Here is a 16237-nt window from a genome sequence, read left to right as displayed (position 1 = left end):
ATTATCTCTCTGCAGGTAATGTAGCTGAATGTTAGATCGTAACATTATCACATGGATATGACCAAAAAGAATGAATTTAAAATGATGGGATAGATCAGATAGATCACGTGTTTGTGAACGTTCATCTCTTTCCAGACACTATGCATGTGAATAATATGTCCTTGATGTTAAGATCTGATGCATGTCAAGATTATTAATAAACATAGGTGATAATAGCAAAACATTGTGTCCTCGTTATTTCCAAAATGATAATATACATTGGTGCAAATTGGTTGCTATACTAAATGAATGGTATACTGTAATGTAGTTTAATGTCGAATAACCCACAAGAGTAGGGATCATCAACTAGATTCAGCTGTGGGACGATTTGTACTGGAGCGGATGGTCGGTCGGGGGCCGGAACATAATGACAAATCATTTGCAAATTGACTGCAAGAATCCCAAACAGATATGTTAGACTAAAACATCATTATTTCAAACCTTGCTTACATTTGTATACAATCACGTGTCTCTGTACTATGGGCGGGAATACACTTCGGAACAGATTTCTTCAATTAAAATCTCTTGGAGATGATTTGCTGGTGTTTTTACAGTCTTTTATGTCCAACATTGAAAATTCCACTTTTTAAGGAACTTATCTTTCGGCCCTGCATGGAAATGTACAGTTGAAATCGAAAGTTTACATACACTTAGGTTGAAGTCATGAAATCTCATTTTTCATCCACTCCACAAATGTCTTGTTAAACAAGCAATAGTTTTGGAAAGTCGGTTAGGACATCTACTTTGTGCATGACACAAGTCATTTTGACACAGGTAGTTTTGACACAGGTAGTTTTGACACAAGTCATTTTGACACAGGTAGTTTTGACACAAGTCATTTTGACACAGGTAGTTTTTCTTTTTTTTTTTTTTTTACAGAAGTGTACATCCACTAAGTTGACTGTGCCTTTAAACAGCTTGGAAAATTCCAGAAAAGTATGTCATGGCTTTAGAAGCTTCTGATAGGCTAATTGTCATAATTTGAGTCAATTGGAGGTGTACCTGTAGATGTATTTCAAGGCCTACCTTCAAACTCAGTGCCTCTTTGCTTTGCATCATGGGAAAATCCAAAGAAATCAGCCAAGACCTCAGAAAAAAAATTGTAGACCTCCACAAGTCTGGTTCATCCTTGAGAGCAATTTCCAAATGCCTAAAGGTACCATGTTCATCTGTACAAACAATAGTACGCAAGTATAAACACCATGGGAAAACACAGCTGTCATACCGCTCAGGAAGGAGATGCGTTCTGTCTCCTGGAGATGAACACACTTTGGTGCAAAAGTGCAAATCAATCCCAGAACAACAGCAAAGGACCTTGCGAAGATGCTGGAGGAAACAGGTACAAAAGTATCTATATCCACAGTAAAAATGAGTCCTATATCGACATAACCTGAAGGCCGCTCCATGGACTTTACAGTGTCCCAGAACTTTTTGGAGTTAGAGCTACAGGATGCAAATTTCTGCCTGAAGAAGCTTGCCTTAGCTTTCCTGACTGACTGCGTGTATTGGTTCCTGACTTCCCTGAACAGTTGCATATTGCGGGGACTATTCGATGCTATTGCAGTCCGCCACAGGATGTTTTTGTGCTGGTCGAGGGCAGTCAGGTCTGGAGTGAACCAAGGGCTATATCTGTTCTTAGTTCTGCATTTTTTGAACGGAGCATGCATATCTAAAACTTCCGTCGCCGACAGAGATGGCCGCCTCGCTTCGCATTCCTAGGAAACTATGCAGTTTTTGTTTTTTTTTACGTGTTATTTCTTACATTAGTACCCCAGGTCATCTTAGGTTTCATTACATACAGTTGAACTACTGAAGAACTACTGAATTACTACTGAACTTCTGAATATAAGAGCAGCGTCAACTCACCATCAGTACGACCAAGAATATGACTTTCGCAAAGCGGATCCTGTGGTCTGCCTTTCACCCAGGACAACGGAATGGATCCCAGCCGGCGACCCAAAAAACGACTTCGTAAAGAGGGAAACGTAGCGGTCTTCTGGTCAGACTCCGGAGACGGGCACATCGTGCACCACTCCCCAGTATACTTCTCGCCAATGTCCAGTCTCTTGACAACAAGGTTGATGAAATCCGAGCAAGGGTAGCATTCCAAAGGGACATCAGAGACTGTAACGTTCTTTGCTTCACGGAAACATGGCTCACTGGAGAGACGCTATCGGTCGGTGCAGCCAGCTGGTTTCTCCACGCATCGCGCCGACAGAAACAAACATCTTTCTGGTAAGAAGAGGGGCGGGGTCGTATGCCTTATGGCTAACGAGACGTAGTGTGGTCACAAAAGCATACAGGAACTCAAGTCCTTCTGTTCACCTGATTTAGAATTCCTCACAATCAAATGTCGACCGCATTATCTACCAAGGGTATTCTCTTCGATTATAATCACAGCCGTATATATTCCCCCAAGCAGACACATCGATGGCTCTGAACGAACTTTATTTGACTCTTTGCAAACTGGAATCCATACATCCTGAGGCTGCATTCATTGTAGCCGGGGATTTTAACAAGGCTAATCTGAAAACAAGACTCCCTAAATTGTATCAGCATATCGATTGCGCAACCAGGGCTGGCAAAACCTTGGATCATTGCTATTCTAACTTCTGCGACGCATATAAGGCCCTGCCCTGCCCTCCTTTCGGAAAAGCTGACCACGACTCCATTTTGCTGATCCCTGCCTACAGACAGAAACTAAAACAAGAAGCTCCCACGCTGAGGTCTGTTCAACGCTGGTCCGACCAATCTGATTCCACACTCCAAGACTGCTTCCATCACGTGGACTGGGATATGTTTCGTATTGCGTCAGACAACAACATTGACGAATACGCTGATTCGGTGTGCGAGTTCATTAGAACGTGCGTTGAAGATGTCGTTCCCATAGCAACGATTAAAACATTCCCAAACCAGAAACCGTGGATTGATGGCAGCATTCGCGTGAAACTGAAAGTGCGAACCACTGCTTTTAATCAGGGCAAGGTGACCGGTAACATGACCGAATACAAACAGTGTAGCTATTCCCTCCGCAAGGCAATCAAACAAGCTAAGCGTCAGTATAGAGACAAAGTAGAATCTCAATTCAACGGCTCAGACACAAGAGGTATGTGGCAGGGTCTACAGTCAATCACGGATTACAAAAAGAAACCAGCCCCGTCACGCACCAGGATGTCTTGCTCCCAGGCAGACTAAATAACTTTTTTGCCCGCTTTGAGGACAATACAGTGCCACTGACACGGCCTGCAACCAAAACATGCGGCCTCTCCTTCACTGCAGTCGAGGTGAGTAAAACATTTAAACGTGTTAACCCTCGCAAGGCTGCAGGCCCAGACGGCATCCCCAGCCGCACCCTCAGAGCATGCGCAGACCAGCTGGCTGGTGTGTTTACGGACATATTCAATCAATTCTATCCCAGTCTGCTGTTCCCACATGCTTCAAGAGGGCCACCATTGTTCCTGTTCTCAAGAAAGCTAAGGTAACTGAGCTAAACGACTACCGCCCTGTAGCACTCACTTCCGTCATCATGAAGTGCTTTGAGAGACTAGTCAAGGACCATATCACCTCTACCCTACCTGACACCCTAGACCCACTCCAATTTGCTTACCGCCCAAATAGGTCCACAGATGATGCAATCTCAACCACACTGCACACTGCCCTAACCCATCTGGACAAGAGGAATACCTATGTTAGAATGCTGTTCATCGACTACAGCTCGGCATTTAACACCATAGTACCCTCCAAGCTCGTCATCAAGCTCGAGACCCTGGGTCTCGACCCCGCCTGTGCAACTGGGTACTGGACTTCCTGACGGGCCGCCCCCAGGTGGTGAGTGTAGGCAACAACATCTCCACCCCGCTGATCCTCAACACTGGGGCCCCACAAGGGTGCGTTCTGAGCCCTCTCCTGTACTCCCTGTTCACCCACGACTGCGTGGCCACGCACGCCTTCAACTCAATCATCAAGTTTGCGGACGACACAACAGTGGTAGGCTTGATTACCAACAACGACAAGACGGCCTACAGGGAGGAGGTGAGGGCCCTCGGAGTGTGGTGTCAGGAAAATAACCTCACACTCAACGTCAACAAAACTAAGGAGATGATTGTGGACTTCAGGAAACAGCAGAGGGAACACCCCCCTATCCACATCGATGGAACAGTAGTGGAGAGGGTATCAAGTTTTAAGTTCCTCGGCATACACATCACAGACAACCTGAATTGGTCCACCCACACAGACAGCATCGTGAAGAAGGCGCAGCAGCGCCTCTTCAACCTCAGGAGGCTGAAGAAATTCAGCTTGTCACCAAAAGCACTCACAAACTTCTACAGATGCACAATCGAGAGCATCCTGGCGGGCTGTATCACCGCCTGGTACGGCAACTGCTCCGCCCACAACCGTAAGGCTCTCCAGAGGGTAGTGAGGTCTGCACAACGCATCACCGAGGGCAAACTACCTGCCCTCCAGGACACCTACACCACCCGATGTTACAGGAAGGCCATAAAGATCATCAAGGACAACAACCACCTGAGCCACTGCCTGTTCACCCCGCTATCATCCAGAAGGCGAGGTCAGTACAGGTGCATCAAAGCTGGGACCGAGAGACTGAAAAACAGCTTCTATCTCAAGGCCATCAGACTGTTAAACAGCCACCACTAACATTGAGTGGCTGCTGCAACACACTGACTCAACTCCAGCCACTTTAATAATGGGAATTGATGGGAAATGATGTAAAATATATCACTAGCCACTTTAAACAATGCTACCTAATATAATGTTTACATACCCTACATTATTCATCTCATATGTATATGTATATACTGTACTCTATATCATCTACTGCATCTTTATGTAATACATGTATCACTAGCCACTTTAAATATGCCACTTTGTTTACATACTCATCTCATATGTATATATTGTACTCGATACCATCTACTGTATCTTGCCTATGCCGCTCTGTACCATCACTCATTCATATATCTTTATGTACATATTCTTTATCCCCTTACACTTGTGTGTATAAGACAGTAGTTTTGGAATTGTTAGTTAGATTACTTGTTGGTTATTACTGCATTGTCGGAACTAGAAGCACAAGCATTTCGCTACACTTGCATTAACATCTGCTAACCATGTGTATGTGACAAAAAAAAATATTTGATTTGATTTGAGGAAGTTACTTTTAAAGAATGACCAGGCATCCTCAACTGACGGGATGAGGTCAATATCCTTCCAGGATACCCGGGCAGGTCGATTAGAAAGGCCTGCTCACAGAAGTGTTTTAGGGAGCGTTTGACAGTGATGAGGGGTGGTCGTTTGACTGCGGAACCGTAGCGGATACAGGCAATGAGGCAGTGATCGCTGAGATCCTGGTTGAAGACAGTTGTATGACAGGTGTATTTGGAAGGCTTTACAGATTTAGGGTTGTGCCTGGTGGGTTCCTTGATGATTTTTGTGAGATTGAGGGCATCTAGCTTAGATTGTAGGCCTGCCGGGGTGTTAAGCATATCCCAGTTTAGGTCACCTAACAGAACAAACTCTGAAGCTAGATGGGGGGGCGATCAATTCACAAATGGTGTTCAGGGCACAGCTGGGAGCTGAGGGGGGTCGGTAGCAGGCGGCACCAGTGAGAGACTTATGTCTGTGTTCTCTGTATTCCTGACTGAGGATGTGTTCCTGTCTCTATAGTCCTGACTGAGGATGTGTTTCTGTCTAAATCGAATAGTGTCTGGAAGTGCGTTCCACAGCTGTGGAGTACTTCCGGGTTGGAGCGGCGGTCGCATCTGCACTCGGTCCGCAGGTAGTATTACATTTCATTACATTTCATTATAGTACAACGGTTTGATTTGTCTAATCTTATCAATTTCTTCTTAGCTAGCTACACAGCCGTCTTTGTATCATAGATAATTGCGTAATTATCGTATTTCGTCGTCCCTAACGCAGTCTACACTGCCCTGCAGCTAGCCAGCTAGCTAACGTCCACCGTTAGCTAGTCCACCGTCTACCGATTAGCAGCACAACTATTACACTCAACTGAACGACTTGATTAGTGCAGTGTTAGCTAGCTACATAGTTGTCTTTGCTGTCTTCGTTTTTAAGATAATTGTGTAGTTTAGAGTGTGTAGTTTTATGTCGTCCTTAACATAGGAGACTCTGCTAGCTAGCCAACAGCTAGCCAACGTCTACCGAACAGAACTTCTGCACTCAACAATCCGGGTCGCATTTCGCTTCGCTCCACAGGTAGTATCACATTTTTCATTTCATTTCATTACAGTACAACGGCTTGATTTGTTTGATCGTAGCTAGCTACATAGCTAGCTACACAGCCGTCTTTGTATCAAAGATAATTGTGTAGTCTAGAGCGATTTCCTAGGTTAGTTAGCCAGCTATTGTCGTTCTTTTAACGCAACGTAACGTAATCAACACTGCTAGCTAGCCAGCTAGCCCCGAATAGCAGCACAGTAGAAACTATTACACTCAACGGAACGACTTGATTAGTGTAGTGTCAACAACGCAGCCAATGCCAACTAGCCTACTTAGTCAACAACGCAGCCTCTGCCAGCTAGCCTACTTCAGCAGTACTGTATCATTTTAATCATTTTAGTCAATAAGATTCTTGCTACGTAAGCTTAACTCTCTGAACACTCGTGACGCGTAGTCCACTTGTCATTCCAATCTCCTTTGCATTAGCGTAGCCTCTTGTGTAGCCTGTCAACTATGTGTCTGTCTATCCCTGTTCTCTCCTCTCTGCACAGACCATACAAACGCTCCACACCGCGTGGCGCGCCACCTAATCTGGTGGTCCCAGCGCGCACGACCCACGTGGAGTTCCAGGTCTCCGGTAGCCTCTGGAACTGCCGATCTGCGGCCAACAAGGCAGAGTTCATCTCCGCCTATGTCTCCCTCCAGTCCCTCGACTTCTTGGCACTGACGGAAACATGGATCACCACAGACAACACTGCTACTCCTACTGCTCTCTCTTCGTCTGCCCACGTGTTCTCGCACACCCCGAGAGCTTCTGGTCAGCGGGGTGGTGGCACCGGGATCCTCATCTCTCCCAAGTGGTCATTCTCTCTTTCTCCCCTTACCCATCTGTCTATCGCCTCCGTTGAATTCCATGCTGTCACAGTTACCAGCCCTTTCAAGCTTAACATCCTTATCATTTATCGCCCTCCAGGTTCCCTCGGAGAGTTCATCAATGAGCTTGATGCCTTGATAAGCTCCTTTCCTGAGGACGGCTCACCTCTCACAGTTCTGGGCGACTTTAACCTCCCCACGCCTACCTTGACTCATTCCTCTCTGCCTCCTTCTTTCCACTCCTCTCCTCTTTTGACCTCACCCTCTCACCTTCCCCCCTACTCACAAGGCAGGAAATACGCTCGACCTCATCTTTACTAGATGCTGTTCTTCCACTAACCTCGTTGCAACTCCCCTCCAAGTCTCCGACCACTACCTTGTATCCTTTTCCCTCTCGCTCTCATCCAACACTTCCCACACTGCCCCTACTCGGATGGTATCGCGCCGTCCCAACCTTCGCTCTCTCCCCCCGCTACTCTCTCCTCTTCCATCCTATCATCTCTTCCCTCTGCTCAAACCTTCTCCAACCTATCTCCTGATTCTGCCTCCTCAACCCTCCTCTCCTCCCTTTCTGCATCCTTTGACTCTCTATGTCCCCTATCCTCCAGGCCGGCTCGGTCCTCCCCTCCCGCTCCGTGGCTCGACGACTCATTGCGAGCTCACAGAACAGGGCTCCGGGCAGCCGAGCGGAAATGGAGGAAAACTTCGCCTCCCTGCGGACCTGACATCCTTTCACTCCCTCCTCTCTACATTTTCCTCTTCTCTCTCTGCTGCTAAAGCCACTTTCTACCACTCTAAATTCCAAGCATCTGCCTCTAACCCTAGGAAGCTCTTTGCAACCTTCTCCTCCCTCCTGAATCCTCCTCCCCCTCCCCCTCCTCCCCTCTCTGCAGATGACTTCGTCAACCATTTTGAAAAGAAGGTCGACGACATCCGATCCTCGTTTGCTAAGTCAAACGACACCGCTGGTTCTGCTCACACTGCCCTACCCTGTGCTCTGACCTCTTTCTCCCCTCTCTCTCCAGATGAAATCTCGCGTCTTGTGACGGCCGGCCGCCCTACAACCTGCCCGCTTGACCCTATCCCCTCCTCTCTTCTCCAGACCATTTCCGGAGACCTCCTCCCTTACCTCACCTCGCTCATCAACTCATCCCTGACCGCTGGCTACGTCCCTTCCGTCTTCAAGAGAGCGAGAGTTGCACCCCTTCTGAAAAAACCTACACTCGATCCCTCCGATGTCAACAACTACAGACCAGTATCCCTTCTTTCTTTTCTCTCCAAAACTCTTGAACGTGCCGTCCTTGGTCAGCTCTCCCGCTATCTCTCTCAGAATGACCTTCTTGATCCAAATCAGTCAGGTTTCAAGACTAGTCATTCAACTGAGACTGCTCTTCTCTGTATCACGGAGGCGCTCCGCACTGCTAAAGCTAACTCTCTCTCCTCTGCTCTCATCCTTCTAGACCTATCGGCTGCCTTCGATACTGTGAACCATCAGATCCTCCTCTCCACCCTCTCCGAGTTGGGCATCTCCGGCAAGGCCCACGCTTGGATTGCGTCCTACCTGACAGGTCGCTCCTACCAGGTGGCGTGGCGAGAATCCGTCTCCACACCACGTGCTCTCACCACTGGTGTCCCCCAGGGCTCTGTTCTAGGCCCTCTCCTATTCTCGCTATACACCAAGTCACTTGGCTCTGTCATAACCTCACATGGTCTCTCCTATCATTGCTATGCAGACGACACACAATTAATCTTCTCTTTCCCCTTCTGATGACCAGGTGGCGAATCGCATCTCTGCATGTCTGGCAGACATATCCGTGTGGATGACGGATCACCACCTCAAGCTGAACCTCGGCAAGACGGAGCTGCTCTTCCTCCCGGGGAAGGACTGCCCGTTCCATGATCTCGCCATCACGGTTGACAACTCCATTGTGTCCTCCTCCCAGAGCGCTAAGAACCTTGGCGTGATCCTGGACAACACCCTGTCGTTCTCAACTAACATCAAGGCGGTGGCCCGTTCCTGTAGGTTCATGCTCTACAACATCCGCAGAGTGTCGACCCTGCCTCACACAGGAAGCGGCGCAGGTCCTAATCCAGGCACTTGTCATCTCCCCGTCTGGATTACTGCAACTCGCTGTTGGCTGGGCTCCCTGCCTGTGCCATTAAACCCCTACAACTCATCCAGAACGCCGCAGCCCGTCTGGTGTTCAACCTTCCCAAGTTCTCTCACGTCACCCCGCTCCTCCGCTCCCTCCACTGGCTTCCAGTTGAAGCTCGCATCCGCTACAAGACCATGGTGCTTGCCTACGGAGCTGTGAGGGGAACGGCACCTCAGTACCTCCAGGCTCTGATCAGGCCCTACACCCAAACAAGGGCACTGCGTTCATCCACCTCTGGCCTGCTCGCCTCCCTACCACTGAGGAAGTACAGTTCCCGCTCAGCCCAGTCAAAACTGTTCGCTGCTCTGGCCCCCAATGGTGGAACAAACTCCCTCACGACGCCAGGACAGCGGAGTCAATCACCACCTTCCGGAGACACCTGAAACCCCACCTCTTTAAGGAATACCTAGGATAGGATAAAGTAATCCCTCTCACCCCCTCCCCTGAAAAGATTTAGATGCACTACTGTTCCACTGGAGGTCATAAGGTGAATGCACCAATTTGTAAGTCGCTCTGGATAAGAGCGTCTGCTAAATGACTTAAATGTAAATGTAAATGTAAATGTCTCTGTAGTCCTGACTGAGGATGTGTTTTTCTGTCTCTGTAGTCCTGACTGAGGATGTGTTTCTGTCACTGTAGTCCTGACTGAGGATGTGTTTCTGTGTTCTCTGTAGTCCTGATTGAGGATTTGTTTCTGTGTTCTCTGTAGTCCTGACTGAGGATGTGTTTCTGTCTCTGTAGTCCTGACTGAGGATGTGTTTCTGTCTCTGTAGTCCTGACTGAGGATGTGTTTCTGTCTCTGTAGTCATGACTGAGGATGTTTTTCTGTCTCTGTAGTCCTGACTGAGGATGCGTTTCTGTCTCTGTAGTCCTGATTGAGGATGTGTTCTCTGTAGTCCTGACTGAGGATGTGTTTCTGTGTTCTCTGTAGTCCTGATTGAGGATTTGTTTCTGTGTTCTCTGTAGTCCTGACTGAGGATGTGTTTCTGTCTCTGTAGTCCTGACTGAGGATGTGTTTCTGTCTCTGTAGTCCTGACTGAGGATGTGTTTCTGTCTCTGTAGTCATGACTGAGGATGTTTTTCTGTCTCTGTAGTCCTGACTGAGGATGCGTTTCTGTCTCTGTAGTCCTGATTGAGGATGTGTTCTCTGTAGTCCTGACTGAGGATGTGTTTCTGTGTTTTCTGTAGTCCTGACTGAGGATGTGTTTCTGTGTTCGCTGTAGTCCTGACTGAGGATGTATTTCTGTCTCTGTAGTCCTGACTGAGGATGTGTTTCCGTGTTCTCTGTAGTCCTGACTGAGGATGTATTTCTGTCTCTGTAGTCCTGACTGAGGATGTGTTTCTGTGTTCTCTGTAGTCCTGATTGAGGATGTGTTTCTGTCTCTATAGTCCTGACTGAGGATTTGTTTCTGTCTCTGTAGTCCTGACTGAGGATGTGTTTCTGTGTTCTCTGTAGTCCTGACTGAGGATGTGTTTCTGTGTTCTCTGTAGTCTTGAATGAGGATGTGTTTTTGTGTTCTCTGTAGTCCTGACTGAGGATGTGTTTCTGTGTTCTCTGTAGACCTGAGTGAGGATACGTCTGGTGACCACTCCGGTGGGGAGAATGGTGGTGGTAGCGGCAGTGAGAAGGACCAGGACCCTAGCAGCTCCCCCGAGGGCTCCAAGCCTTCCTGCTTCACCCCGAGCCCTCGGACACCCCAAACCAGGCCGAGGAGTGTCGCTACAGCTTCCCCCATCCCCTTCCCAGCCTCCCTCTCCCCCTAGCCTTCCCCAAGACCTGCAGCACCTCTCCAGAGCCCAAGGCAGACAGCCCCACTAAAGGTTACCCCGGTGTTGGGGCAGGGGGGCTGCCAGTGGACCACAGCCTGGTGATTGAGGGCCTGTCTGGGTCTGTCTCCTTCCTTCAACCTGCGAGCCAACCGGCCACCCCTGGAGGTGCTTAAGAAGATCTTCCCGTCCCACAAGCCCCGGTGCTGGAGCTGATCCTGCAGGGGTGTGGAGGGGACCTGGTGGGGGCCATCGAGGTGCTGCTGTCCAGCCAGGCCCAGGAGGCCAGGGGGTCACCCCACCCCGACACCCTGGTCCTTCCCTCTAATAGCCACCTCCTCGATCACCCCTGGGGTCCTACCACTCTCTGGCCTCCGCCGCTAAGTGGTCTGTGGGCTCTGCTTTCAGGGTGCCTGAGTCTCTGCGCTTCTCGTCTGACTCGTCGTCCGGCCCCCTGGCCCTACACCCGGGTCTTTCCCCATCCCCCGCTACCCCTTGATGCTGAGGAACTCTCTGACACGCGGCGGCCAGGTCGGACCCTTCTGCAACGACGTGACGCTGTGGAACACCATGACACTGCAGCAGCAGTACCAACTCAGGTCAGCTCAGTACGTCTCTCCTTTCTCCTCCACTGGCGTCTTCCAACGCTCTCCGCTCCTCTCCTCTTCCTCTTCCTCCTCCTCCTCCCGCCCCCAGGAAGAGCACCGTCTCTCCCAGCTGGAGGAGGGCTGCCACCCTACCCCCATCCCCCCACCCCGGGGCCAAACAGACCCTCTACACTCATGAGGAGGAGTACGAGGACCGCTCCGACTCCACCGACTCACGAATTCTCAACTCCTCCACCTGACCCTCCTGAACCACCCAAACCTATGGGTTATATCTCTATACCTGAACCAATGAAACAATGAACCTGTGGGTTATATCTCTATACCTGAACCAATGAAACAATGAACCTGTGGGTTGTATCTCTATACCTGAACCAATGAAACAATGAACCTGTGGATTGTATCTCTATACCTGAACCAATGAAACAATGAACCTGTGGGTTATATCTCTATACCTGAACCAATGAAACAATGAACCTGTTGGTTATATCTCTATACCTGAACCAATGAAACAATGAACCTGTGGGTTGTATCTCTATACCTGAACCAATGAAACAATGAACCTGTGGATTGTATCTCTATACCTGAACCAATGAAACAATGAACCTGTGGGTTATATCTCTATACCTGAACCAATGAAACAATGAACCTGTGGCTTGTATCTCTATACCTGAACCAATGAAACAATGAACCTGTGGGTTGTATCTCTATACCTGAACCAATGAAACAATGAACCTGTGGCTTGTATCTCTATACCTGAACCAATGAAACAATGAACCTGTGGGTTGTATCTCTATACCTGAACCAAGTCGCTCTGGATAAGTCGCTCTGTAAGTCGCTCTGGATAAGAGCGTCTGCTAAATGACTTAAATGTAAATGTAAATGAACCTGTGGGTTGTATCTCTATACCTGAACCAATGAAACAATGAACCTGTGGGTTGTATCTCTATACCTGAACCAATGAAACAATGAACCATGCCGCACTGGTTACTTAAGCACCAAAAATGTATTGTGAACAAATCTTTAATGTGAATAATGCAAGAGTGGGTATCAAGACAGGTTGTTGTCTTGAACTGAACTTTGTCACGCAGCCATCGACCCCCCTACAGGTAATGTAGCGGAATGTTAGGTCGTAACATTATCTCTACAGGTAATGTAGCTGAATGTTAGGTCGTGACATTATCTCTACAGGTAATGTAGCTGAATGTTAGGTCGTGACATTATCTCTCTGCAGGTAATGTAGCTGAATGTTAGGTCGTGACATTATCTCTCTACAGGTAATGTAGCTGAATGTTAGGTCGTAACATTCTCTCTACAGGTAATGTAGCTGAATGTTAGGTCGTAACATTATCTCTACAGGTAATGTAGCTGAATGTTAGGTCGTGACATTATCTCTCTGCAGGTAATGTAGCTGAATGTTAGATCGTAACATTATCACATGGATATGACCAAAAAGAATGAATTTAAAATGATGGGATAGATCAGATAGATCACGTGTTTGTGAACGTTCATCTCTTTCCAGACACTATGCATGTGAATAATATGTCCTTGATGTTAAGATCTGATGCATGTCAAGATTATTAATAAACATAGGTGATAATAGCAAAACATTGTGTCCTCGTTATTTCCAAAATGATAATATACATTGGTGCAAATTGGTTGCTATACTAAATGAATGGTATACTGTAATGTAGTTTAATGTCGAATAACCCACAAGAGTAGGGATCATCAACTAGATTCAGCTGTGGGACGATTTGTACTGGAGCGGATGGTCGGTCGGGGGCCGGAACATAATGACAAATCATTTGCAAATTGACTGCAAGAATCCCAAACAGATATGTTAGACTAAAACATCATTATTTCAAACCTTGCTTACATTTGTATACAATCACGTGTCTCTGTACTATGGGCGGGAATACACTTCGGAACAGATTTCTTCAATTAAAATCTCTTGGAGATGATTTGCTGGTGTTTTTACAGTCTTTTATGTCCAACATTGAAAATTCCACTTTTTTAAGGAACTTATCTTTCGGCCCTGCATGGAAATGTACAGTTGAAATCGAAAGTTTACATACACTTAGGTTGAAGTCATGAAATCTCATTTTTCATCCACTCCACAAATGTCTTGTTAAACAAGCAATAGTTTTGGAAAGTCGGTTAGGACATCTACTTTGTGCATGACACAAGTCATTTTGACACAGGTAGTTTTGACACAGGTAGTTTTGACACAAGTCATTTTGACACAGGTAGTTTTGACACAAGTCATTTTGACACAGGTAGTTTTTCTTTTTTTTTTTTTACAGAAGTGTACATCCACTAAGTTGACTGTGCCTTTAAACAGCTTGGAAAATTCCAGAAAAGTATGTCATGGCTTTAGAAGCTTCTGATAGGCTAATTGTCATAATTTGAGTCAATTGGAGGTGTACCTGTAGATGTATTTCAAGGCCTACCTTCAAACTCAGTGCCTCTTTGCTTTGCATCATGGGAAAATCCAAAGAAATCAGCCAAGACCTCAGAAAAAAAATTGTAGACCTCCACAAGTCTGGTTCATCCTTGAGAGCAATTTCCAAATGCCTAAAGGTACCATGTTCATCTGTACAAACAATAGTACGCAAGTATAAACACCATGGGAAAACACAGCTGTCATACCGCTCAGGAAGGAGATGCGTTCTGTCTCCTGGAGATGAACACACTTTGGTGCAAAAGTGCAAATCAATCCCAGAACAACAGCAAAGGACCTTGCGAAGATGCTGGAGGAAACAGGTACAAAAGTATCTATATCCACAGTAAAAATGAGTCCTATATCGACATAACCTGAAGGCCGCTCCATGGACTTTACAGTGTCCCAGAACTTTTTGGAGTTAGAGCTACAGGATGCAAATTTCTGCCTGAAGAAGCTTGCCTTAGCTTTCCTGACTGACTGTGTGTATTGGTTCCTGACTTCCCTGAACAGTTGCATATTGCGGGGACTATTCGATGCTGTTGCAGTCCGCCACAGGATGTTTTTGTGCTGGTCGAGGGCAGTCAGGTCTGGAGTGAACCAAGGGCTATATCTGTTCTTAGTTCTGCATTTTTTGAACGGAGCATGCATATCTAAAACTTCCGTCGCCGACAGAGATGGCCGCCTCGCTTCGCATTCCTAGGAAACTATGCAGTTTTTTGTTTTTTTTACGTGTTATTTCTTACATTAGTACCCCAGGTCATCTTAGGTTTCATTACATACAGTTGAACTACTGAAGAACTACTGAATTACTACTGAACTTCTGAATATAAGAGCAGCGTCAACTCACCATCAGTACGACCAAGAATATGACTTTCGCAAGCGGATCCTGTGGTCTGCCTTTCACCCAGGACAACGGAATGGATCCCAGCCGGCGACCCAAAAAAACGACTTCGTAAAAGAGGGAAACGTAGCGGTCTTCTGGTCAGACTCCGGAGACGGGCACATCGTGCACCACTCCCCAGTATACTTCTCGCCAATGTCCAGTCTCTTGACAACAAGGTTGATGAAATCCGAGCAAGGGTAGCATTCCAAAGGGACATCAGAGACTGTAACGTTCTTTGCTTCACGGAAACATGGCTCACTGGAGAGACGCTATCGGAGTCGGTGCAGCCAGCTGGTTTCTCCACGCATCGCGCCGACAGAAACAAACATCTTTCTGGTAAGAAGAGGGGCGGGGTCGTATGCCTTATGGCTAACGAGACGTAGTGTGGTCACAAAAGCATACAGGAACTCAAGTCCTTCTGTTCACCTGATTTAGAATTCCTCACAATCAAATGTCGACCGCATTATCTACCAAGGGTATTCTCTTCGATTATAATCACAGCCGTATATATTCCCCCCCAAGCAGACACATCGATGGCTCTGAACGAACTTTATTTGACTCTTTGCAAACTGGAATCCATACATCCTGAGGCTGCATTCATTGTAGCCGGGGATTTTAACAAGGCTAATCTGAAAACAAGACTCCCTAAATTGTATCAGCATATCGATTGCGCAACCAGGGCTGGCAAAACCTTGGATCATTGCTATTCTAACTTCTGCGACGCATATAAGGCCCTGCCCTGCCCTCCTTTCGGAAAAGCTGACCACGACTCCATTTTGCTGATCCCTGCCTACAGACAGAAACTAAAACAAGAAGCTCCCACGCTGAGGTCTGTTCAACGCTGGTCCGACCAATCTGATTCCACACTCCAAGACTGCTTCCATCACGTGGACTGGGATATGTTTCGTATTGCGTCAGACAACAACATTGACGAATACGCTGATTCGGTGTGCGAGTTCATTAGAACGTGCGTTGAAGATGTCGTTCCCATAGCAACGATTAAAACATTCCCAAACCAGAAACCGTGGATTGATGGCAGCATTCGCGTGAAACTGAAAGTGCGAACCACTGCTTTTAATCAGGGCAAGGTGACCGGTAACATGACCGAATACAAACAGTGTAGCTATTCCCTCCGCAAGGCAATCAAACAAGCTAAGCGTCAGTATAGAGACAAAGTAGAATCTCAATTCAACGGCTCAGACACAAGAGGTATGTGGCAGGGTCTACAGTCAATCACGGATTACAAAGAAACCAGCCCCGTCACGCACCA

The 16237-nt window shown here is 47.2% G+C and overlaps 1 pseudogene; it reads left to right on the top strand.

Moving 5' to 3' along the window:
• The first annotated feature begins 1362 nt into the window (after positions 1–1362).
• On the top strand, positions 1363–11883 carry LOC135568794 (doublesex- and mab-3-related transcription factor 3-like; annotated as a pseudogene).
• Positions 11884–16237: the final 4354 nt, after the last annotated feature.

This window comes from Oncorhynchus nerka, unplaced genomic scaffold (assembly GCF_034236695.1).
Source record: "Oncorhynchus nerka isolate Pitt River unplaced genomic scaffold, Oner_Uvic_2.0 unplaced_scaffold_53___fragment_2___debris, whole genome shotgun sequence".
Classification (NCBI taxonomy): Eukaryota; Metazoa; Chordata; class Actinopteri; order Salmoniformes; family Salmonidae; genus Oncorhynchus; species Oncorhynchus nerka.
This window is presented reverse-complemented; position numbering and strand designations above follow the sequence as displayed.